Raw genomic sequence first — 27,135 nt, forward strand, 5'->3', positions numbered from 1 at the left:
ACACTTTAAAACCTCATTGCTTTTCAGCAGGTCCATGAACATGTTTGACAGGTAAGACGTTAAAGGCAGAAGGAATCTTGGATTAAATTTAAAACCAGCATCTGTTCTATCATCAGTTCCAAAATCATATGGGACAAGATTAGGAAAGTGGGCTGTGTAATTCTATCCCCCTTTTGATCTTGTTCTCTGATGGTCAGGAAGTAGCTGATGCTATCAATGAAAGCTTTTGCTGGGCATCTAGCATTTTTGCTTCATCCTCCACCTTAGCCATCAAGACTCAGGCAAAGCAATCACCTTTTTCCATTTGGGCTGATCATTTCTATGACTAGAATCTCCCCTTTACACTGGCAGAAGTCAAAGTGGCTCTTCATTGGTCTGGCAGTACTTCAGTCAGATCTTATGATATGCACTATGAGATGCTGCTGCTATTACTATTCTTCTGGTTATTTTTAACCATATCTGACAGGAGAATGTTTTTCCTGATGTGTGGTGGCAGGCAATTTTCCTATCTTTCTCTAAGCCTGAAAATGATCCAAAGATTCCTTCAAACTTCCATCTAACTGCTGTGATGAGCTGTCTTTGTAAGATTTTAGAGAGGATGGTTAATGCTTGTCTTGTTTGGTTCCTTGAATCAGGCAACCTCCTCCCCCATTCAATGTGGGTTTTGATGATAGCGCTCCACCATGGACTATCTGATTCAACTTGAAATGTCAATCAGAGAAGCCTTTCTCAAACGACAACATCTTGTATCAATGTTCTTTCACCTTGAGAAGGTTTGTGATACTATATGGAGATATAGCATTTTGTGAGACCTTCATTTATATGGGTTACATGGCAGTTTGCTCATTTTTATTAAAAGCATTTTTAATGGGCAGGTGATTTCAAGTTCATGTGGGTTCAAAACTTTCACATTCTTTCTTACCAGAACTTGGAGTCCCTAAGGGCTGTAGTTTGAGTATCACACTTTTCAGTGTAATGATTAATGCCATCACTGAAGAATTCCCTCTTACTGTTGCAAACGGGCTCTATGTTAACGACTTTCATGTCTTCTGTCAGCCATTGAACGTGAGGTTTATTGAGTGGCAGTTACAAACTGCTCTCAATCATTCACTGAAGTGGACCACAGCAAATGGTTTTAACTTCTCTCTCTCTAAAACCATTTGCATGCATTTTTGCCACCAATTAGGTATTCACCCTGATCCAGAACTCTGTATTGGTGATGTTGTACTTCCCATGGTCCCTGAGCAAACTTCTTGGGGCTTATTTTTGACTGTAACCTGGCTTTTGTACCACACATCAAGTGGCTACATATCAAATGTAAAAGAGCACTGAATATTCCCCATGTCCTCTCTTTCACCACTTGGGGAATGTATCAATGTTCTATGCTAAAGATATATCGTGCTCTTGTTCAGAGTGAGCAACATGAAAACAGTCTTTTCAAGATAAATCCCTCTGTTGGACTTTGACCATTTGTTTCTGTGATTATCAGAAAGAAGTTGTCCTGACTAGACTATGCATTGCGTGCAGTTTTTTAACTCATTTTCTTTTATTGGGGACTGATACACCAGTGTGTGGTCTGTGACATTCAGGTCATAGTAGTCCACATTTTACTGTCATGCTACCATTACAACCCTAAATGACAGCACCATTTTACCTGTGTTTTGTCTCTGATGCTGGATCAGTGTCATTGGCAATGGTGACACTGTCCACCTTATAAATGTTTTCAATTTTTTAAGGGCCATTAGCCTTTTAAACACTATTTAAGTTTTTAGTTCAAAAATTATACTTTGTATAACATGATTCCTTTTTATGAATTTTAATAATTTTACTTTATTGTTTTTACCAGTTGTTAGGTGCAGATAGCCTAGTTGCTTTGCACCATAAAATAGCAACTAACCAATCTTATCTATTGGCTTAATATTAACATGTTTTCCATTTGTGGGTAACAAATCCCATAGCATGATAAACTGCATACTGCAGTTTTGGGCAACATTAGCACAACAATAGAAAATTTTATCCACTTAAACTTGACCACCATAGGTTTTAAGCAGATGATCCATATCTATATATGCTGCAAGACGTTATGGACTAACTTTTGGAATTTTCTTTATATTTTTACATTGAATTGTAAAGTTTAGCAACTAAACTCTAATGCTTTATTTTTTATCAACTTTCAGTTGGAAGGTCTGCATTGTAGTTTCTTTGTTATTTGTGATTATAGTTTCTTTATGTAACTTCCTATTGAAATTTTCTGTGGAAAAATATTTGAAAAAAGTAGACTTTTCAGTGTTACAATGAGTTTAGAAATTTGTGGAATGCAATTTTCTGTTTCACTCATGAGCAAAAGAATAATGGTATTACAAGCACTGATATACCAAACTTTCAATGAAAACACTCTTTTAGAGATAATTTGTTTTATAAAGGTACAGTTCTACTTCTGTTTATAGTTTTTCACCTCTGAATATAAAATGCAACTTTTAGAGGGGTATGTCATTATTATTTGGTACCTTTTAATGCCAATAACGGTGTATTTCATCATAAAATTACAATAATTCAATTAAGCTATATTTGATTAGGTAAGATTTTCAGGAACTATTTTTTTTTCAAGTTTTTTTTATATATCTGTATACATATATGTATCTATACATGTGTACATATTGTCTTAATAATATAATTACAATTTCATTTGGCTATTGAAGCTGGTTACATTTTGGTAAGAAGTGTTACAATGTTCTTTCAGATCAGTATTCTTCAGGCAAAGAAGAGATTTGAAGCCCTAGATACAGTAAGTCAGTACTTATGGTAGCTAATATTTCACTGAACCTTTCATTTAAAATTTACTTGTCAAATATGTACTTTTAATGTAGTTTTGTACCATAATAGTAGTAATGAGTATTAGTTGAGGGTATTGATTTTCTGCCTTGAATGGTTATGTTACCTAAAAGGTTTAAATCTCTTTACTCACCCCTTGATGTGGATTCCTGTATGTGGTGAAGGGACATCCAAGGGAAGGTTCTGTTCTTATAGTTTACCTTCTCTGGGATCTAAACATCCCCTGCGTGTTTGCCTTGCATGGTAAAGGTAACCCGTGAAGGGGAGGAGAGAATCCTGGTGGTTGAGGGGTCCAACTCCAACACACCACTTTGGCCTTGAATTACTATAAATGGACAGTCTTGGGGTTGCCCCCCCAGGATCAGTTGGCTAGTTCATTTGGGCTAGGGTCAACTGGGTACTAACATAGGACATCCACAACGTGTGTTGTGGACATTGTGTCTGACATTGGTGTTTGGGTATAGTGATCACGAAACCCTGGCGTTGCTGCAGTGCCTTTAAGGCACTGTAGTGCATCCCCTTGTTGGGCTTCATGGTGGGTGGGGTCTGTGAGCACTGAAAAATTTTCTATTTATTATGCATACTCCTAAAACAACAACAACAAAATAACACAACTTGAAACCATCGAGAAAAACCTGACTACTGGAAAACAACCACACAATGATGAATCTGTACAGCCTAACTCACCACTTGAATCTGTTTCGCGATTTTTAATTTTGCATTCCTCAAGTGACAAACCTCTAGGGCAGATGTCCCCATTATTTATTTAGAAGGACTTGCTGGCTCCCCTAAATTGGTAAAAAAGCTACATTCGGGAGACATATCAGTGGAAACATCTTCATTACAGCATTCCAAACTCCTCCTGACATGAAAAGCCTTGGGGACATACCCATTGAAGTTACTCCTCATTCCACTTTGAATACTTCCAGAGGAGTCATAGTTGAAAGAGATTTGAGGACTGTCCCCGAATCGGAGATCCTTGCAAGTCTCACCAGCCAAGGTGTCACAGCAGTAAGCCAAATCTTTACTCAAAAAGATGGAATTCTGGAACCAACAAATATTCTAATACTAACATTTACTGTACCACGTCTTCCTACCACAAGAAAAGCAGGATATCTGAATTGTAAGGTGTGACCTTATATTCCTAATTCTGTACGATGATTCCATTGTCAATGATTTGGTCATTCAAAACAATCTTGCCATGGTTCCTTGACCTGTGCTCATTGTGGTGGTAAAGACCATAATGCCATTGAATGCCAACTCAAACCACATTGTATAAGCTGTAATGGTCTGCATCCTTCTTATTTTACCTCTTGCCCTAAATGGGTAGAAGAAAAAGAAGTACAATGTGTCAAGACAGTTAACAATCTCACTTACACAGAGGCTCGAAAATTATTATTACCTATTCTGACCAGAACTTATGCTGCTGTAACCCATTCTACTACTACAGTGGGAGTCCAAACAGACTTTACCCCATCCCCTACACAATCTTCACCAGCAAATCTTAATGAAACACTTTCCAAAATCAACACAGTTTATGAATCAGTGTCTCCTTCCATCTCTGTCCTGACCACACCTTCCAGTCATTGCCAAACTTCACTTTTTTTAAGTCAAGATGATTCCATGGGATCTCCCCCTCTTGATACCCCAAGAATTAAACAACTGATCCGCACCTTCAATCATTAGTATGTGTACCGATAAATTCAAACCCAACCATTCGAGCGAGAGCAGGATCCTGAGAGGGTGAAAGACCCACATCCAATAAAGAAAAAAAATGCAGTCATTAGCAGAAGGACTCTCTACCATCTTTTCCTCTGAAATAATTACACATGGCCACACTAATCCAATGGAACTGTCGAGGTTTCCAATCAAATGTGACTGACATAAAAGATCTGATTGACTTTTATCATTCCATATGTCTTTCTTTGCAGGAAACATTTCTACACCCTACAAATACAGTTACTATCTGCCACTACTCATTATACCGGAATGACAGGCTACGTGTAAGATGGGGAGATGGGGGAGTTGCATTGCTGGTTGATCAGCACGTGCCCACCTGGTACCTTTCCATTGACCACACCCTTGGAGGCTGTAGCCGTTCATGTCTGCTTGGGTTGTACCATCACTATTTGCTCTCTATACCTTACACCTGAAATGCTTTATAATCAATCAGACCTTGATACCCTCATTGAGCAACTGCCTACCCCCTTTTTAATCTTGGGAGATTTCAATGGGCACAATCCCTTCTGGGGTGGCTCCCGTATTGATATGAGAGGGCACGCCATAGAGCATATGCTCCTGAACCACAACCTGGCCCTATTCAATACTGGCTCTTACACACATTTTAATGCACCTAGTCAGTCATTTACAGCTATAGATCTTTCTGTCTGTTCCCCTTCACTACTCACTCACTCTTCATGGGAGGTTGACATTAATCCATGAGGTAGTAATCATTTTCCCATCATCTTACAAGAGATTGGCCGTGATCAGTGCCACCCGACCCATGTACCTCAGTGGATGTTGGTCCAGGCCAACTGACCATCTTTCACTACTCTCTTGGAACTTGATCTTGCCATCTTATGTAAATCATCCATAGATGATTGTATAGCAGCAGTAACCAACAGTATTATACAAGCTGCTACTCGATGCATCCATAAAACCTCGACATGTTCCCTATGGCATCCCTGCCCTTGGTGGAATTTTGCCTTTTCTGTAACACGGAAAACTCGGAAGTGTGCATGTGATAAATTTTGAAGATACCCCTCACTCTCAAAACACATTGCATTTCAGCAAGTCTGTGCACACGCTCGACAAGTTCGACGGCAAAGCCAGAAGGAATCTTGGATTAAATACACCTCCAGCATTTCTTCAATTACCAGCACAAACGTTATATGGGATAAGATCCGGAGGGTGAGTGGAAAATATATTTCTGCCCCCCTCTCTATCTTAATATCTGATGGCCATGAAGTTGCAGATGCACAGAGCATTGCCAATACTCTTGGGGACTTCTTCTCTCGTGTATCTTGCTCTTTGAACTTATCCCCTTCCTTTTTAGCCATTAAAACACAGGTAGAGCATCTGCTTCTTTCCTTTTCAACTGATCATTTCTGTGACTACAATCACCCTCTTACACTGATGGAACTCAAACTTGTTATTCATTGGTCTAGCAATACATCAGTTGGATCTGATAATATACATTGAGGTGTTACATCACCTTTCCCAGAACTCTCTTGTTATTCTCCTAGCTTTCTTTAATTGTATATGGCAGGAAAATGTCTATCTAGATGCTTGGTGACAAGCTATCATACTCCCCATTCTGAAACCTGGGAAGGATCCAACGATTCCTTCGAATTACCTCCCATTGCTTTGACAGGTTGTCTCAGTAAGATCTTTAGAGAGGTTAATCAATGCCTGTCTCATTTGGTTTCTTGAATCAAACAACCTCCTCTCACCTACTCAGTGTGGGTTTTGTAGACAACGCTCTATGATAGACCACTTAATTCACCTTGAAACATCAATCAGAGAAGCCTTTTTGAGGCAACAACATCTTGTTACTGTTTTTTATTTCGAAAAAGCTTACGATACAACATGGTAACATGGCATCTTACGAGACCTTCACTCATATGGATTGTGTGGAAACATACAGCAATTCTTAATGAAGGGCTGATTCTAAGTCCATGTGGGCTCAATGCTTTCTCTTTTTTTTCCCACAGGAACTTGGAGTCTCTCAGGGCTGTATTCTGAGTGTCACACTTTTCCTGATAAAGATTAATGCCATCACTGAACAGCTACCCCTACAGTTGCAAACGGTCTTTTTGTTGATGACTTTCACATCTCATGTCAGTCATCAAACATGAGGTTTATTGAATATATATATATATAAACATTTTTTTATCCACCCACTTTTGTTCTTTCTAATATATATGTAAATTAATGATTGTTATATTATAATTGTAGTAATAATCATCTTTATAACATAATTTTTGGACTTACCTGATGATGGAATAAGTTATTCTGAAACATTTAGACTTGTAAATAAAATGTTGTACTTTTTGTCAACTGTCTTCATCTTCATTAACACATTTGTGTGTTATTTTCACTCCATTCTCTGTTAAAATAGGAGAGCTTTGATTTTTCACAATTTAAATTAATTTGAAGTCATGATTTTCTAGTACTCATTACCATACTTTCTTTTTTGAGTATGTGGGTGATGATTTCCCACAGCTGATTGGGGGTACCCACTTCTTCACTGGGTTCAGGGAAATTGAAAAGAAAAGGTAGTTGCTCTATCATCTTTTTTTCCTTGTGTTAGAATTGTTAATTCTTACAAGAAAAACGTTTGTTTAAAATTTTATAAGGAAATTGAGTGGGTCATTTGATAAATACATTTACTTCTTCATAAAATAAACTGTTTAATATTTAAAATAATATGCTTGATAAACATTCTTGATGTTTAACAGTTTGCTCATTAGTACAAATTTTCCATTCTCTTAACAGTTAACCAAATTAGTGGGCACTTCATTTTACTGGTGAAAATGAGTTTGAATTTTTAAGAACAAGCAGTTTTACCAACTGTGTGACATGTATCTGAATTATGAAGGCAGTTGACTTTCTCTATCAAACATAATCTGTCTATGTTTAGCTATGGTTGTAAGTGAATGTATTGAACTACCTGTTAGTTGTCCTGGCGAGTTATTATTACTATTATTACAATTTTGCTGCATGTCTTTTAACACTTTTATTACATTACTTTTTGATACTGGCTATAATGACACATACCCCAGAACCAGGACTGGAAAGGCCAACTTCAGGTGACTGACAGTGGTTCTTGTACTAACCTGTTAGTCTTCCTGGCAGGTTATAATCATTACCATTATCCTACAGAAAGTCCTTTACAACTTCTATTACTGTAGTTTCTCTCTTAATGTTGTAGACTGGATGTCAACATTGGTTTTATGCCATTTATGTTTTTTAATTGCTGTTTTGTTTTTACCTTCATTTCCTTTTATGAATGTTACTACATTTACTTTACTTTTACATTTTTACCGGATGTTTAGCCCAGATAGCCTAGCTGCTTTGTGCCATAAAACATTAAATCAATCAACCAATCAACTAAGTAATTTGGATTATAAATGATTGTGGATTTATGTTTATTAACTCTTTTAATAACTTCTCTGTCCACATTAACAATTCTTGTAATCTTATGCTGATTATTTTACGTGTGTGACTGCTGTAAAGTATCAGTAGCATTGAGTAATGAAGAGAAACAACAACAAGCAATAAAATTTATATAAAATGATGCAGTCTCAAAATCTATAGAGTAATATAGATTTCATACATGAATTAATATTACTGTGCTGAAGGTGGCTGCCTTGGATAATAAATATACATTGCAGTATGACCAATAAAAGGTGCCATAATTTGTTGAGTCAAATGTTAGTGGGGCAGAATATCTAACACCTTTATTTTATGTGGTACATGTAATCATTTTTCACTCTAATCTTTTAGTTATTGCTGGTAAGGCATTTTTTTAACAATTAAAACTATAACACTACATTGATGTATCTGAATTTGTGCATTAAATGTTTTGGGTGTTCACCTAAAAGATGGAATAAAAAATTGCATTTTATATTGCACTAAAAATCTTACTTTCATGATGAATCTCTGTCCTCATTAGATGTTATGAAACTTTGCTTCATTCTTGGACCCCTTTCATTATTATCCTCTTTTTCTTCATATTTTTCTTCATCAAAATATTCTTTACGTGTGGACTTTTTAATATATTTATATGATTTTCTGTGTAATCACCCTTTATAAGAATATGCCATGTTTTTTTTCATGGATTTCTTTTACATATGTGTCTTTCACAAAATAAGTGATTCAGGAGTTTATATCATAATTTATGGAATATGCTAATTTTCTTCTATTTCTTTTGGCTTATCCCCCTGACAGTTGCTCTCCATGTTACACATGTATACCACATATTTTCACCAAGGGTGGGATCTCATTCAAGATTATGAACCTTTTTTAAAAGAGGTGACTGCCACTGTAAGTATCTGTTTTGTGTAAATGTTCTTTATTTAATTTTTATCATAGTTTTTCATTCTAAGTTGTCAAAGACATTTTATTAACCTTTATTTTTGCTTTCATTAGGTATAAATTGTTTAACATATTTTATTGTCTTATTTAACATAAATTCTCATATATATACAATTTTATACACACACACACATATATATTGCTTCATAAGATCTGCCAGTCTTTAACTAAGTGTGTTAGAGATGTATAATGACTGACTGGAGAAAGTTATGTAGATTTTATTCTGAAGTTAATAATTTGACATCTAGGTGAAAAAAAAATTCTTTAATGTGTTAAGCATAGTATTATGTTATGTTGATAGGAATGCTTGTGGTATCAGTTTCATTATTACTCTATTTTAATGCTGGAGTTAAGGAACTTGTAATTACATTGGGATAGTGTTAATTAGCCTTCTTTCTTGACTGTGTTATATTGTGTCTTTACAGGATACTATGAAGTTTTGTTTCATTTCCCATTTGATGGCATTATCAAATAGTTGAACAGATATAGAACCGCTTGTGTCCCTTTTTAATGTAGAGGTCTTTCATGATTGTTGCATACAGTTGCTTGGGACACAGATTTTCCTGCTGACCTTTGTTTTTGTAGATACTCATTTGTTACAAGATGCTACACTATGCTTACCATAGTTGGGGGATGACTTATTACTGTTTTCTTTTTGTGTGGTCCAAATGCTCCAAGTTAATCCATATTTCTTTGTTCTCCTTTAGGAACAAAGGAATACCTTTGACTTGGAAATTCTAAGCCCCCAACCTCAACTCATTTTTATTATTTGAATGTGTGAAATTTTTCATTAAAAATGGGTATTACCCACTCTTCCTAAAAGCAATAATTATTGGTAACATCACACTACCTACACAGTGACAAACAGATTCAAAATGTAGTTTGATACATCCTGTTCCACCACAACTTTATTTCAGGTGTGCTTATTATATTACTTGCTGATTTGTATATTTAAAATTAATATAAGGTTCTTAATACTGTATAACTAATTTATTAGGTTTCCTTTGTCAACCATTAAACATATTTTCTACAAATGTCATAATTCATTGTTTAAAAAAACATACACATCACTTCAGAAAAATAACATGATAACAAGAGAAATTTCTAAAACCAAATAACAGCAGACTAAAACTTAACAGCAAATTAAAACAAAGTTGTGCTGCATTCCCTGTTGTCTTCTTTCAAAAACTAAAATTTTCAAAATATTTTATTGTATATATTAAATATAACTTCACACCCCCTCTTTAAGCCCTTGTATGTGGGTAGTTAAAGGTGTACATGTTGTGATCTTTGTACAGAGTTACATTCATAATGAATTAAAGCACTTTATTATCAATGTACAGTTATGGCAGAAAGTGTTCGTACACCTGCATCGTGAGTAGGTTTTTCTCATAACTTAAAAAGTATCATGATTAGGACAATGAAAATTGAGTATATTATAAATATTATACTAACAAACATCTACATAAATTTTTATGTAAATTGAAGAACAAATAATCTGTTTGTAAACAAATAACCGAACATAGGAGGAGCAGAAAGTGTTTGTGTGTCTACTTTAATGGTCAGTTGTGTAGTCTTTCAAGTGAATTACTTGGCACAATCTCTCCTCATAGCCCTCCATGATTGTTTGATAGTACTTGACTGGTATTTTCTTCCATTCTTCTCTTCAGAAGGCCTCCAACTCTTGCAAGTTTTTTGGATGATGCTGATGAACCCTGGTCTTCAACTCGTGCCAAATGTTTTCAATTGGGTTGATATCGGGTAACTGCGATGGCCACTCCAGAATGCTTATATGGTTCCTCTGCAACCAGGATTGCATATATTTCGATTTGTGATTAGGGTCATTGTCATGCTGGAAGATCCAACTACGCCCAAGCCACAAGTTTTGAGCATAATTTTTGATATAAGCGCCTAATATATCAATGTACTCTTCATTTTTCATGATTCTGTTGATGTGGTGAAGGCTGCTTACACCAGAAGAGCTGAAGGAACCCCATAGCATGATAGATCCACCTCCATGTTTAACTGTAGGGACGGTGTTCTTTGGAAGATTTTGTTCCCCTTTCTTACAGAAAATATTGCAAACTTGATTGTGGCCAAAAAGCTTGATTTGCTTCTCGTCTGACCAAAGAATAATCTTCCAATAGGTAAAGGGTTTATCTACATGCTTTCTTGCATACCTCAATCATGCTTCTAAATGAACAGACTTTAAATATGGAGTTTCACGAGGACTGCATGCTTTTAACCCAGTAGAGCGTAACATGTTCGTAACTGAAAAGGTGCTTACTTCTATCCCAGTTTCCCTTACCAGTTTCTGTATGTCATTACGTGTTAAACGAGGGTTCCTACTAACGTCTCTAGGAACCTTCCTCTTGGTTCTCTCTGGAATTTTGGTGGGGCGTCCAGAACAAGGGAGGTTAGCAGTTGATCCTGTAAGCTTAAACTTGGCAATTATGCTTTGAACAGTAGAATTTGGCACATTAAGTTGTGTAGCAATACCGAAAAGAGACACACGAGACTTGTATTTTACAATAATTTGTTTTTTAAATCACTGGACAGTTGTTTCCTGTTGGCCATGATGACCAACTAGATAATGATGGAGACAGCGCTATATTGCCGGAAGTAAATGTTTTGCCAGCTAAATTTCAATAATTATGAACCCAGTGTCTAGTTCTGGAATGGTATAATGTAGTTTATTTGCCAAACTAAACAAATTTTTTCCAGGTATATTAGTTTTTTCACACATTCTGAACTGCATGAACACTTTCTGTTCCTCCTATTTTTGGTTATTTGTTTTTAAACAATTTGTTTGTTGTTTAATTTACATAAATATCTATGTAGACGTGTGTTAGTATAATATTTATAATATATTGTACTTCTATTAGCCTCATTGTGATACTTTTTAAGTTATGAGCAAAAACCCACTATTACTAAGATAAAATCTAATTGTAAAGCTTCCAATCATCTTGTTTTACTTTGATATAAACCAGAAAGTCCATCCCACATGAACACATTATTTATTACCAATAGAAAGAGAATATTTTAATTTACTGAATTATATATTATTATTACCTCATTCTCATGTATACTATTGAATTATTTGGTGTAGGAATTCAGAGTTGCTATTACTGAGTTCTGCCTGACCAATCAAAGGAATTATTTTAGCACACTTATATATAGTGTAGTTAGAAAACCAGTTTTGTTCTTACTAATTAACAAGGAACTAAAGGTGTTTCTCATACTGTTCTTTTTTTTTTTCATTATTATTATTGGTTGGAGGGGTGTAGAATCAGGCTTAATTAAGAAGAAACTAATAATTTACCAGATTGCTCTCAGTTTAAATATGGCTCATAAAATTGCAAGATGTAAGTAGCGAGCCAGCCTTCCCAGAGTAAACATTAGTCATCTTCTATGTCACACTTTAACCCAGAACATTGAATTGTTATCAAGGTATGTTTGTGAGCTCATTCTGTTATTTGAACTCAGAATATCTTTCTTTTATCAGTTGATTTCAAATTTAAAGTGTGAAGTGATTTTATGGCCTGAAGAATAAATTCCAGCTAAGTAAAAATATATGTTGCTAGTGTAAAATGCTCTTATCTGTTTGGAAATTTTTTTTTTATTAAGTACTTTATTTAAGATACTTTTTTTCATAGCAAAGTTTTTAATATAACAATAAACAATGTTTTAGCAACAGGTTAAAGAACAATGTAAAAAAATATTGTATTATGCTTGGATTAATTCAGTGCATTTTTTCAGTGTTAATTGTTCATATTGCTGTGTTCTTTCTTTTGTTTTTAATTTTGGTGGTAATCCTTGCCGTATGAGGAATGTAAAGGTCAAAAGCTTGTGCTTTCTTTGTTCAAATAATCTATTAAGTTGGTTCTTGAATTCTGTTCACTTAGAAGTTGATATATGTAAGCTGTAAACAGTTATTAATGAAGTTATGGGATCAGTGAAATTTTGATTTACCATGACAGTTACAAACATGAAACAATATTCATTTATATCTCAAAGGTGGATAATAGTAGACGTTTTTATTCTTTTAGCTAACCAAACTGAAAGAAGATACTACAAGTTTAGAAAAAGAAATGGAAAGAAGATATTCCCTTGTAACTCAGAAGGTAAAGTTATTGTTTGTTGCTTTAAACCAGTAATGTAATCAGACAAATACAATTAATTTTCATCTGTTCAAATTTAGTTTTGCAATTGCATTTCAAAACCTGTCTGAAGGAAAAAAAAATATTGTAAAAATCTTTATTAAAAGTGCATTTTAAATATACTAACTGGTTAGTCATTGGTATTTCTTTTGCTGGAAAGAGAGATTTAAAAATGTTTTCTACTTATTCATGTACACATTTAAATTATATATTTTTTAATCTTCTGTCTTCATGATTGTGATACTTGCTGTGTATTTCTATGATCTATGGTACTTGTATATTGTTATGAAGTTTAAGTATTGTAACTTAAAAGTATTGTAACATTATTGTTGAAGTAATATAATATTGGGGAAGTGTGAATATGTGAGAAGCATAGAATTTTTTAAAGCTATAAATATTTATAAAAGTATGAATTATAGATGTCTGAGAAATTAAGACATGAATGAAACAAATATAAATATTTTTAAGTGAGAATTAAAGAAATAGATTAACATTGCATAAAATTAATGATGTCTGAACTAAAGATAACATATCTGTTCTAATAACACCATAATCATGTTTAAAATAAAACTAATTCCTTTTTCACATTGTGTGTCTTTGATATAGCATATACTTGCATGACAAATAACTGAGAGTAAAATAGCAACTACTAGAGTTTGTTATTTTACAGGATGTAATCCCTGTTCTTGTAAGGAATCCAGTTTCAAAAAATGTCATCAGAATGGAAGGATTTCTTTTCAAACGTACATCAAATGCCTTTAAAACATGGAACAGGTACTGCTCTTTAAAGTATTGCTTTGTGTGTCTTTTGTACAGAGTGTTTGAAAGTGGAAACAAACCTGAAAAACGTTCACACTATCTCTTGCCAAATTAGAAACCAACTGAGTCATTGAAATATCTCTTAATTGTATCCATAGAAAGAAGTTTGTTAGGTTGTAATTTGATCATTAACCATTTGTGTGAAAGTCTTTGTTACTGTTTCTTTTCTAATATCTACAGTAGTTCGTAAATAAAGACAGTTTTCTCAATGCTTGGAAGTATATCTGTGTTAAATAAATTGTAACTTTAAAGTTGGTTGATGGTGTACTCTCTTATATTGAAGCTATATTTGTTAAGGAACTTTTAACAACAGACACAACAGATTTTAACAATAAGTAGCTTTTAGGAAGAACCAGTGGTTATGTTATATAATGGGATTTGAGTAATAAACGAGTGATGGTGTGGGCAGTCTATATGGAATATTCATAAATCCTTGCTGCAGCAGAAACAGCAACTGAGAGAATGCCTTGAAGACATATAGCAGAGAAAGTGGCATGCATACAGAACATGTAAGTAGTTTACCACTGACTCCCTTGTTTCCTGTATTTTCATTTCTACCTTTAGTTGATGTTAGTTTTGAAGCTTCATTGTTCTTCCACTGTTCATCTCTTAGAGTGCTGAACACCCACCACCAAATGTAGAGGTAAGTTGTGGTGCTTACTTTTGATATGACCATGTGATGTGATATTCTTTCTTTAGACGCTGGTTTATTATTCAGAACAGACAGTTAGTGTACAGGAAACGATCAAAAGATGATTTGATTACAGTTATGGAAGAAGACTTGAGATTGTGCTGTGTTAAACTGGCCACAGAAATTGACAGACGCTTCTGTTTTGAAGTGCAGTCCCCTTCTAAGTAAGTACATAAATGTCTTTGACCTTTAAGAATTTAGAAATAGTGTGCTTTATATCTGTTTTGTGCTTAGAAATAGTTGGTTTTTCTTTTTTGTTAAACTACAATACTTAAGAAAAATTTTTCCAATATTACTGTATTGTGGTATTTTCAAAGAATTCTACTTAGTTGTAGTGTTGTTCGTATTTTTAAAAGACTAAAACCTAAACTTATCTCTGTTCAATAGATCATGAGGCCTGGATTCTTAACATCTATGACAACATATTTTTGTTTAATTGTTGTCTTCCTTATAATGATTGCAAAGTTCTCTTTTATTCTAAGTTCTTTTTCCTATGTCTGTGGCTTAAAGGTAATAGTGTAATTTATATCTTAAACAGCTGCATTACCTCATCTCATGAAATAATAGTTCTTGTTTTACTTTAGTATTTGGCCAAAAGATGGCTTAACACCATGTAACTAAAAGAGATAATTTAATATTGAATAAAATAATACCTATTTGGTTACATTTGATATTTCTTACTTGAGTACTGTAGTTTTGAACTATGTCAGCTCATCAACCCAGTTGGTGTATGTTGTATATTTATTATCAGTTGAATACTGTAGTTGGAGCTATGCCAACTCATTAACTTATCTAGAACAAGGATGAAGAATGTTACCCAACTAAACCCAAGAAACATGACAACACTATTCATCTACACACAGTTATGTTTTTTTCATGCTGAAAGGGAAATTAGAGTTTTTAGCTAGAATCTGTTTGGTTGTGAAACAGTATAATTGCCTTGCTCCTTTATTTCATTCATATTATAGTATTTAAAACCACATATTTATTTAAGTTAGGATCTATGTTTGTGGAAGGAGAATATAAAACCAAAATTATTATTTTTACACTTTCATTATTTTTACAGTGTTGTTTTCTTGACTGACAAAATGTTTAACAACCTTATGAATTTGCTGGATATGTTTGTATAACTGTTGGACAATGATCTGTACCCAATGCTTGTTATAAGCCCTTTGTTATTATTTAGTTGAGTTTGTGAAATCTTTAGTTGTAATATTTTACATTCTCAGAAGTCATATGCTTCAGGCAGACTCAGAAGAAGCTTGCCAGCAATGGGTTACAGCACTTCAAGCTGGTATTAGTGAAGCCTTAAATAATACATTGGTGGAAAACAACAGAAATGAAGTAAGTTTAATTGTAACTAATATGCTAACGTGAGTGTTGTATGGTAAGGAAATAACTGTAGTATTCTAAAAAAAAATGTGGTAAATGTTTAAGGATAACAATCTGAAATTAAAACAGTATGATGCTTTTCAGTTTAAAGATACTTTAACAATAACTATGCTTGAAAAAAAAAGAACAGGAAGTAAAGAGTATTTTTTGAATAAATAATATTAAATGTGTTGTAATGATTACAGTGTCTTTTTAGTTATGAGAATAGTTTTAAATTTTAATTTAGTTATGTTTATGTAACAATAAGGAATAAATAACATGGAGCTGTTGATTAGATTTATCAGTAATGTTTTATTCAAGAGTCTTGTTGAACTGTTATTTATTGAATCTAGGTCATAATGTTTTCTGTTTTCCTTTCAGCTTGAATCATTAAAATCTCAGGTGATTCAAAGGCTACCTGTCCAAAAGGTCATGAGTAATGGACAGACACCACCTGCAAAGCCTCCAAGAGTTTATAAGTAAGGGCTGTTTCTTTACTATTTAAAATATAATTTTATTTTTTGTAATTTATTTTCATCACAGTTTTAAAAGCTCATAACTACTCAACTGAATTCTGAGATGATCCACTTACCTTTTTTCACACAGTAGCTCTTTCTCATGGGATTCCCTGAGTCTATGCATGCCTCTAGCCATGAACTATTTCACACCTGAATCATGTGTTTCAATATGAACTGTGTTTGTTCATGATGTAATCATCATGATACAACAGCTTTCCACCAATAAGAGAGCAACACATCATTTACATGCAGCAGTTCTTCATAAGCACTTGCAGTTGAAATTACCTTCATTCTCAGATGAGGTAAGAATAATGCACACCAGTAGAAAGGAGGAAGTGTGAAAAGATGTGAAGAGAGATAAGTATGTGTAGAAAATACATCTCAAAGTAAGGAAGATGTTAAATACCATTCACTTGTCTTTATACACACAGTTGCTAGAATCTTACACTGATGTGGTAAAGGAACTAATGCAAAAGAGAAAACCTAAATGAAAGTTTGGAAATAGCTTGACTGTGTAATGAAAAACTTTTGTAAATCTGTGATGTATCAACAAAATTGTATTGTCCTCAGTACATTTACAGTAAAGTTTATTTTCATTGTCCATTCAAGCCATCTTGAAACTTTTTTTTCTAAAAAGTGAGTCCCTCATCATCAAAAGCTTAAATGGGCTCCCTTCAGAGAAGGTATGAGAAAGGAAAAGCCCATGAATGGTGATACTCAGTAGTGGGAGCTTGCTAGAGGGGCATCACTTATGGAGGACTATTCTTATCAATCAAGATACACTCTTCTCCTAGATGGAAGTGTGAAGAAAGGGAAAAATGAGCTGTTGTGTCACACAGATGAGCTCAAATCCATAAGACCAACTGAACATTTGCACACTGCATATTAGTTGGACATAAGTAGTAGTGTGGCTAAAGTAATAAACAAACTATATTGTTTGGTATATGTTTTGTTCTACAATACACACTTCATACATACAGAAACAGGGACTAAGGTCTCTTCCTTTCTCCGGAAGAAAATGCTTTGCCCCATTTGGGTGTCAGATTCACTGAAGTTGGCATATGGTATCATAGGGGCAACTTACACCATGCTGACGTGGACACCTCTGTCTTGCTGCCCACACAGACTCTGTCTCCAGACAGATCGCATATTTTGTCATGCTTATCTGGTTGGACATAGAAATGCAGAAGTGAGTTACTAACTTTCCTTTTTTTTTATGTGGTAAACTAGATTAAGTGAAATCAAGTGGCTCTCATACAAGAGATGCCCCAATGACTTAGCTGCAAGGTGTGTAATACTATATTCTATTGTGTAGCTTTGTGCTTAACAACAAACAGTCTCTTGCAGGAGTAACAGTAGTATTTCAAATTAGTGAGCTATTTTTGTGACAAAACCAGATAATGGTTGTGAATGGAATCACCCTTAATCATCCCTATCTGTTGGCAAATGATTTAAAAAAAGCCTCATTGTTTTCTTGTAACAGAACTTGAGCGTTTATAGGTATATTTAAGGCATTTTTTATTTTGAAGGAAAATCCAAGTAAGATCTTGGATTTCACGTTGAATATTTGTGTTAAAGGTAGCACAGTATTTAACTTAATTTGAGTTAAATTTTCAGTTAAGATTTTCCTTTCTCTCATTCAGTTTAACTCGCAAGAGGGACTCACAGAGCTGCTGTTTTTTTATTAAAGCTCTTGTCAGTCACACATGCATGCACGCACGCACACAGCTATCCAGCATGTATTATGCTGTCAATGGGTATTGTGGAATGTAAAGAGTGTAAGTAAATAGTGTGTTTGTGGACCTGTCTTTATCTCATTCTATGTGACATACATGGCAACCTATTAAGCAATATACACCCAGTGTATGAGATGGAAATCTTCAGTTCCTGACATGGTTAGCTTTTATGCTCTTCTGAATATCCAAGAAATATAACAGTTTTGTGCCTGAAAACAATGTTTGACAGTTTTGTTGTTAATATTTATATTTCTCTCTGACACAGATGTAATGGGAAGTTATCATGGAACAATTTCAAGTTACAAGTAATGTTTAAATATCAAGAATATACAACCAGTGGTAATAGCACATAGATTGCCAACTTGATAAAGTTTACATTAGAATAAACAAAATGGAGTTTGTAACAATGAAACAAAGTACAACATTTATTAGCATATTCTGTTTACAAAGGTTTGATCAAAAACAAACCTTTCAATGTTTTAAAGATTATATTAATATTTAAGTGGTTTATCTACTGCTGAAACTTCAAAAGATCTTTTAACATTTTTAAACAAACTTTCAAACATTAAGACAAATTACTTAGAAGCTTAGGTTTGCTTATTTTTCAAGATATACTCCAGGCTGACTGATTACTTAACAATAAATTGAACTTAGCTTTTATATGTTTTAGTTGCTATGGGGTACATAGTCATGAACTAGATGTAATTGGTCATCTAATCACATGTTTTTTTCAATTACATGACTTGAAGGTTGTTTCCAATTCTTGTCCCCTCGGTGTGTGGTGAGGGTGTGTCCCAGAGAAGGTTCTGTTCTTTCAGTTTACTTCCTCTGGGATCTAAACATCCACCTATGTGTTTGCTGTGCATGGTAACCTGTGAATAGGAGGAGAGGATCCTGGTTGTTGAGGGGTCCAACCCTAAAACACCACTTTGGCCTTGAATTCCTGTAGGTGGGCTGCAACCATCTCTGTCCCTGACATTCATTCCAGCAAACCACAGATCCACTTCCTCTGGTCCCAGGTATGGGTATTACTTTGGGTATATCTTCTTCTCCTGCCCCAAGACACAAAAGATCATTCATTCATGTCCTCATCACTGAAATCTTTTTCCAACTACAAAGACTTGCCCAGTCGACTAAGGGCAGGAACCATTAGAGGTTTATAGACCTCCTTTGAATACAGAAAATAAAGAAAAATGATGTGGTCAGAAACAGAAGGGTTCTCAACTTAATTTACCTACACATAAATAAAAATGGCTACCTTGATACAATGGAACTTTCAGGGTTTATGTTCTAATCTGGGTGACATCAAAGCACTGATTGCTTCCTACCATCCTGTATGTCTTTCCTTACAGGAAACATACCTGAAACCAACCAATACAGTCACCTCTTGGCAGTTTTCTTTATACAGAAAGGACAGGCTGTGTGATGGACGAGTGCATGGAGGGGTGGTACTGTTGGTTGATCAGCATGTGCTCACCCTATCTTTGCCACTCGACACACCCTTGGAGGCTGTGGCCATCCATGTTTCCTTTGGTCGTAACACCACTTTTTGTTATCTCTACCTGTCTCCTGGAGAGATCTGTGATCAATCAGATCTTGATGCTGTCATTGAACACTTGCTATCTATCTTTTTAATCCTGGGAAACGTTAATGGACATAATCCCCTATGCTGATATTGATAGGAGGGGTCATTCCAGAGAGTATATGCTCTCTGATCACAACCTTCCTCTTTTCAATATTAGTTCTTATACTTATTTTCATGCAACTAGTCAGTCTTTTATTGCTATTGATTTCTTAGTTTGCTTCCCTTCACTATTCTCCCACTTTTCAAGAAGGGTTGACAGTAACCAGTGATCATTTTCCTATAATTTTGAGAGAGACTTGTTTTGGTTGATGCCACTTGACCTGCGTGTCCCAGTGGAAGCTGGATCAAGTCAAATGGCCCTTTTTCACTGCTCTTGCAGAACCTGATCCTGCTATTGTCTATAAACTACTGATTGACAACTGAGAGGCAGTAGTGATTGACTGTATGTACAAGCAGTTGCTCAATGTATTACTGAAACCTCAACATGTTTTCCACGATATCCTTGGCTGTGGTGGAATCCTTTCTGCCACATGACATGGAAGACTCGGAAACAAGCCTGGAACACCTTTCGTAGGTATACTATATTCTCGAACCACATCAATTTCCAGCAGGCCCATGCACGTGCTCTTCAGGTAACACATAAAAGTCTTCGAACTGCTAGCCAATTGCTTTGACGAGCTGTCTCTGTAAGACCTTTGAGAGGATGGTTAGTGCTCATCTTGTTTGATTTCTCGAGTCAGACAGCCTCCTCTTGTTTACCCAGTGTGAAATCTGATGACAGTGCTCCATTGTGGACCACCTGATTCGACATGAAACGTCAATCAGAGAAGCCTTTCTCAATTGACAACATCTTGTGTCAGTATTCTTTGACCTTGAGAAGGCTTATGACACTATATGGAAGTATGGGATTTTGCCAGCCCTTCACTTGTATGGCTGCTGTTTGAACTACCCGTTAGTTATCCTGGTAAGTTATGATAACTAAAATTTTGGTACAAGTCTTTTAAAAGCTGTATTACTTTGCTTTCTGAAAACGGCTGTGATGTAAAATAACTCAAACCCAGGACTGTAAAGGCCAACTTCAGATGATTAATGCTGATGTTTAAAATTGACCTGTTAGTCATCCTGGCAAGTTATAATAATTAAAATTATGTTACAAAGAGTCTTGTAAAACTTGTATTACTTTACTTTCCCTCTTACTTCTGTGAAGTAGATTTGAAAATTGAATTTAATGCTACTTCTTTTGTTTTACCTTGATTTCATTTTACAAATTTTAATAATTTTATTTTATTTCTAACTTTTTTACCAGATGTTTGGCCCAGATAGCCTAGTTGCTTTGCATCATGAAACATGAAACAAATAAACAACCAATCCATTTCTTATTGTCGAGGGCAACATTGGCAGTACTTTGTACTCCACACACTTATCACTAGTGTATGCTAATTTTTGATTGGCACAACACCTGATGCCCTTTTAGCCTACTTCTCTCAGTATGATATCTCCATCTATGTTTCATTAAAACAGTTTTTTTTACTTGCATCAAACCATCCGTGGCCAAAGTGACCTTGTAGTCATTTATGTATTTTAATGTAACTTTGTGAAGGATTTTGTATCTTTTTGTGATGTTTTTTTGACTAAAAGTTTTCTTACCTCATGTGTTAAACATTCCTAACAAATATAAGTTACATGGATCCCTGAATACCTCCTTTTATACAGTGGTTTTGTTTGTATTTGTTAATTGTGTATTTCCTTTAGTTTTATTTTATATAGGTAGAATGTGTTACTTACTTGTTTCTCTTACTAACTGATTTCCTAACAATATACCTGAGACTATTATTTAAATTAACTATCTCACTAAAGGCATACTTTTCTTTGCATTTTATGTTTGTTTACTGAAATGCATTAAAAATTTAACTTAATGTTCCCTTTTCCAGAAATATGAAGGTTAATATAAATCACTTGGGGAAACACAATTTTTATATCCTTCTTGCCATTACTATGTCACATCCTCTCTTTCAGAAATTGTGCATAATTATTTCTTTGTCTAGTTATTTATAACTAATAGAAAGTCAGTTTTAATATATCAAATGGTTATTTTGCTTTTAATTCAAACTTTATTCTAATGGGAAACATGTTGATAAGTTCACCTGAATTTTTAATCAATTGTGTTGCATGGTTTGAAAATCAGAATAATTGTAATATTTACAGATATTGTATGCTTCTTGTCTTTTATTATTCTGTGTTATTTGGTGCATTATCTAAATAATTGAAATATAATTCAGTGTTGTGGTACCATTAGTATAAACAAAAAATAGGTTTAAGTTTCATCAACAGTGAACAGCAAAAAAATAAATAAATAAAAATGGCCAACCTTTGTAAAGCTAGTATAGAAAAAATAACAGATAAAATGTGAAGTGTTACTGAAAAAAATATTCCAAATATATTTATGAGGTTTTAGAAATTATGCAAATAAAACTTAATATTTTTTCAGATAAAGAAAAGTATGTATTTTTAATTTATACATAAAAATCACTTGGAGTAGCCAACTCTCTGACTCTGTATTTATATTTATGGAGAAGGTTTTAGTAAAAATTCAGAATTTTTGTTTACAAATGATTTAATTCATACCACAAACTTGCACAATTCCTGGAAGATATATAAAATATACTCTTCAAAAAAAGAAATGCAAAAGGCAAAATTTGAGACAAATTGTTAACAAGTTTATTCCGGGTAGTTCTGTATGACATGTGTGAAACTTTGCACATTCACTGCTGAACATACAAAGTCTGCAAAGGCAAAGTCCACGCTCACTAGTTGAAGTTTAACGTCACTCAACATCAATAACGAGTATGGGCCCCCGTGAGCATCAATAACTGCTTGGCATCTCCTGCCCATGGAAGTGATGAGATGATGAATCACATCCTGTGGAATGGCTGTCCACTCAGCCTGCAAAGCTGCTGCAAGCTGAGGTAGAGTCTGCAGTTGAGGTTGTTGCTGTCGCAGACGTTGGTCCAACTCATCCCAAAGATGTTCAATATATAACATTACACTGTGTAATTTATGTTTCTTTACTTGTTATAATACTGTCTGTATAGAGCTTACCAAACGTTTTAGATAAAATTACTCAATATCTAGGTGAAATATACAGAAAATTTTGGTAATAATTAGTGTGACTCATATAGTATTAAGAGTCCTATAATGAACATCACATATTCACAAGTAATTTGGTGCATAAATATTGTAGAAAAAATTCATTCACTTTGGATCCACTTTGGTAATTCTAAGTTTATAAAGGAAATATTAGCACATGTTAATTTAGACATTATGCATCTTCAGAATTGTAATACTACTTCTTTACAGAGGTCATTGGCACTGCTAACTGATAGTCTTATTTTGTTTTTAGAAATTCACTCTCTGTTGCTTATGGTATTAATTGGATTACATGAACTAATTTTTTATTTGCTAGTAATGAAATACTTTATAAAATAAATAATGAAGCTATTTAAAAAGAAGCTTTGAGTGGTGTATACATATTAATCTGTATATTAGTTACAATTTTATTTCAGTAACATTTCAGATATTAAGAAATCCATTAAGTGTGGAAACAAACATCTCATGAAAATTAGTTTAAATATTAAAGAAGACTGACTTAAAAAGATAGTACATGTCATTAAGATATATTGCTGACTGAAAAAGTTAATGACAGAGAGAAATATCACACACTTATAATACATAATACAGAGTGACACACAAAATGCATACTACTGTGACATTAATGGTTGTGTCCTCACTTTTATCTTTCTGAATAGCATGTACACCTTCTTGTCTGTGTTTTGTTGTTAAAATAATTGGTTGCAATATCATTATCTTTGAAAGAGTGTGTTGAAGTCAGTCTATTGTGATATTATGTTATGATATCAACACTTCATGTTTTGTGTAGAGGTAAAGAAATGACTTAATGAAAATCATGGGTTCACATGACTTCTGCATTATCCTGTATTTATGTAGAGAGAATATGTAGATAATTATGATACTGTCTGTCCAATTTGCATGTTATTTTTGGGTCATTGGTCCATTACAGAGCAGTTCAGTCATCTGAGATTATTTGTATGTGTTAACATACACATTTTAATGAAGATTTAACATTAAGAATGCAACTGTCTCTGATGTTATATAATGAGAAAGGTAACTGTAATTCTTCCAGAATGAAGTTGCACAGATTTTATATTTAAGAACTCTCTACTATCTTTAACCAGCCTGCAGTTTAAAGTAATGTTTCTTTTTACTTTTAGTCGGATCCTGTCTATCCCTGGTAATGACTTATGCTGTGACTGTAGATGTCCAGAACCTAGCTGGGCTAGTATTAATCTTGGTATTACACTATGTATTGAATGCTCTGGTATTCACAGGTTAGTTGAGATTTCATCAAGTAATGGTTTTATATTTAACTTTAAGCCACTCCACTCTTTAAGTTATATACTGTTTGCTTGTAACATATTTTTTGCACTCAAATTAGAATGGTTTACTATTTGTTTATCACTTGTAATTTATATTTATTGGAATTTATAGAATATTTCAGTACTAGAACTTTTTAATAAATTCTTCTTCAAAATCTTAATTATAATTAACAACTTGGAGTAGTTTATTGAATTTTATTATTCTGTTCAACAATAAGCTTAATTTAAAGCAACTTATGACATTGCAATGAGTTAAATGATGGAGGAAGTATACACAGCTTTCTCTCCACTATAAATATGAAGTGAAGAAAATGGCCAGACTTGAAACTAAAGGCAAACCCATGCTGCTGTCGTTTACGTAACATAACATTTTCATTAAACATGAAATTGGTGTTTTTATAATAAATATTTTATAGATTGCTAGCCCTTAAATGTCAGTCAGAACACTTTGGAACAAATAAAGCATATTTCATTTAATTTGTATAACTTGATTAGGAGAGATACCAGAAAAAAAATTATTGTGTCAAGACTATCCAACTATTGTGTCCTTAAGTGAGAGAAAGTGCAAGTTGTTCTCAAAAGTTTATTTTTCTTTATAAAAGATTTTGAATTTTAAGAATTTGCCAGTATTTACATTTCAACATGAATAAAATATGTCAGTATTAGAAACAGTATGAAAGGCAGTTTGGCTTGTGCACTTGCATACATAGTAAAAGGTACACTCCTATCTAACTTTCTAATAACCAAAATCACTGATAAGGCTTCAATTATTTATTTTAAAGTATCTCCTAAGTATGTGCAGAAATGTAAAATGATTTCATTGCTTGCATTTGGCTTTTGCATTGCTAAGTTGTGTTTTCTTCTGAAATTTTTAAGAGCTGACAGTTTTTATATGTATGAAAGTTGCTTTAAGGAACACTTGTATTGGGATAGAAAACAAACTTAAAAATTATGACATAATTAATGTATTAATAAATTGCATAAAGCCATCAAAGCTTTTGAGTTGCATTGCAAGGACATAAAATAAGACTATGGATAAATATTTCTTATGTATAGTGTAAGTGTTATTGGAAAAATTATATATAACATTATAAAGGAGGTGCAAGGAAATTTCTCTCAGTGTGTAGTTATTATTTACTTTAATTTCAGTTTTCATTTCTGTTCAGTTTGTGAAAGTATTTTGATTTTAAGCATCTCTATGTAACTTTTTGCATGAATAAAATCTGTACAAACATAGATTTTTCTCATTTGTTGCTGTTCTTATCCTTAAAGCAAAATTATCTTTGTGAAAATTAGACATATTTTAATATATGGATGAACATGCTGAAAATGTAACTTGAGATCCTCCTCCTCCAAAAAAAAGGTCAAATGTTATCTAAACTCATCTATCAGCATCTCAATTTTAAGTCTGCTGTCTTATGATGCTACAAATCAGGTTTTGATACCCATGATGAGCAGAAGATAGATAGTCTATTGTGTAGCTTTGCACTTACTTAGAAAACATTATTTTAAGCTAAATGCATGGTTTGGGCAAGTTAATCTCTCCTCCATCAAATGTAATGATGCCAGAGACTATTTGAGTCATGTGTAAATGTGGGCTTTGTTAATACTTGTGCATTCATTCATTATAGTAGTTCATCTTAAGGAAAACTCATGACTTTACAGGAAAGAAAATTAATATTTTCATACAAAAACTTTTACAAACATATTTGATAGTTAGCAACAAGTGACATTGAAATAACCATGAAATCAACATTTTGCTTTTGGCTTTGTCATTCATATCAGTTTATAAAGATTAATTTTAGTTTGTTCACCAGATCAGTTGAAAATTTTGTTATTGCTATTGTATATACGTTGGACAATTTCATATGCTTATTCATTCAGACTTGCAGTCATCCAATGTTAGTGTCAACATTAACTTCATAAAAATAGAGTCAGTACATGCTGGTCTTACTATTGTTTGGCTCATCATAGACAGGTGGTCAGGGTGCTCAACTTGTAATCTGAGGACTGTGAGTTCAAATTCCCATCAAAGCAAACATGCTCACCCTTTTAGCCATAGAGGCATTATAATGTGACAGTCGATCCTACTATTCATTGGTGAAAGAGTATCCCAAGATTGGTGGTCAGTGGTGATGACTAGCTGTCTTCCATTTAGTCTTACATTGCTAAATTATAGGTGGCTACCACAGATATCCCTCATGTAGCTTTGTGCAAAATTCAAATTCAAAAATTCTTTCTGTTTTCATAAAATGCTCATGAAAACTGTGATGATAACATACACTTGACCTTTATTCATGGATATAATTTAAAGTGGGTCTGTCAGTCAGCTTAGTATTAGGTCTAAGATTTTGTAATATGTTGTTTGGTATCGTAACTTGCAACACCAGTTGTGTAATTAATCTGAGGTAGAAGATTGAGTTTAATACATAAATATTATGTTTAGTTTTGTTTTGTTTTTTAAGTGAAATATCTCTCTAATATTTATCTTTCAGGAAAAGTACAGTTTTTTATTTAAGACTTTGTTGTCTAGAAATTTACAAATTTTAAATTGCAGATACTTTTCTCATTTTTTTTCAGATTACCTAAATCTATAACTGTGAATGTTATTTTACTAAGTGTTATAGTTCTTGAGTTGTTAAAAGTAACTTTTTCAATTTAGAAGCTTGGGAGTACACATTTCAAAGGTTAAATCTATCACCTTGGATGTCTGGGAACCTGAGCTGCTGAAAGTGATGGCTGAACTAGGAAATGCATTTGTTAACAGTATCTATGAAGCACATGTTAATGAAAATATTGCTGTGCGGGCCACACCAGATTGTCTTAGGTAAGAAGTTTTACTATTTTTTTTTGGTTGCTATAATAAATGA

The 27,135-nt window shown here is 33.7% G+C and overlaps 1 pseudogene across 1 annotated transcript in view; it reads left to right on the forward strand.

The window, feature by feature from the left end:
• The window catches only part of LOC143223118 (uncharacterized), a 105,408-nt pseudogene that overhangs the window by 35,659 nt on the left and 42,614 nt on the right, over window positions 1-27,135 (forward strand). Inside the window, exons 9-17 of the transcript XR_013012671.1 lie at window positions 2,741-2,785; window positions 8,785-8,880; window positions 12,981-13,055; window positions 13,762-13,865; window positions 14,610-14,765; window positions 15,831-15,945; window positions 16,354-16,451; window positions 24,101-24,217; window positions 26,928-27,092. The product of XR_013012671.1 is annotated as an uncharacterized LOC143223118 (transcript). The remainder of the gene's footprint in view (window positions 1-2,740; window positions 2,786-8,784; window positions 8,881-12,980; window positions 13,056-13,761; window positions 13,866-14,609; window positions 14,766-15,830; window positions 15,946-16,353; window positions 16,452-24,100; window positions 24,218-26,927; window positions 27,093-27,135) is intronic.

Source organism: Tachypleus tridentatus, chromosome 8, assembly GCF_004210375.1.
Source record: "Tachypleus tridentatus isolate NWPU-2018 chromosome 8, ASM421037v1, whole genome shotgun sequence".
Taxonomy (NCBI): Eukaryota; Metazoa; Arthropoda; class Merostomata; order Xiphosura; family Limulidae; genus Tachypleus; species Tachypleus tridentatus.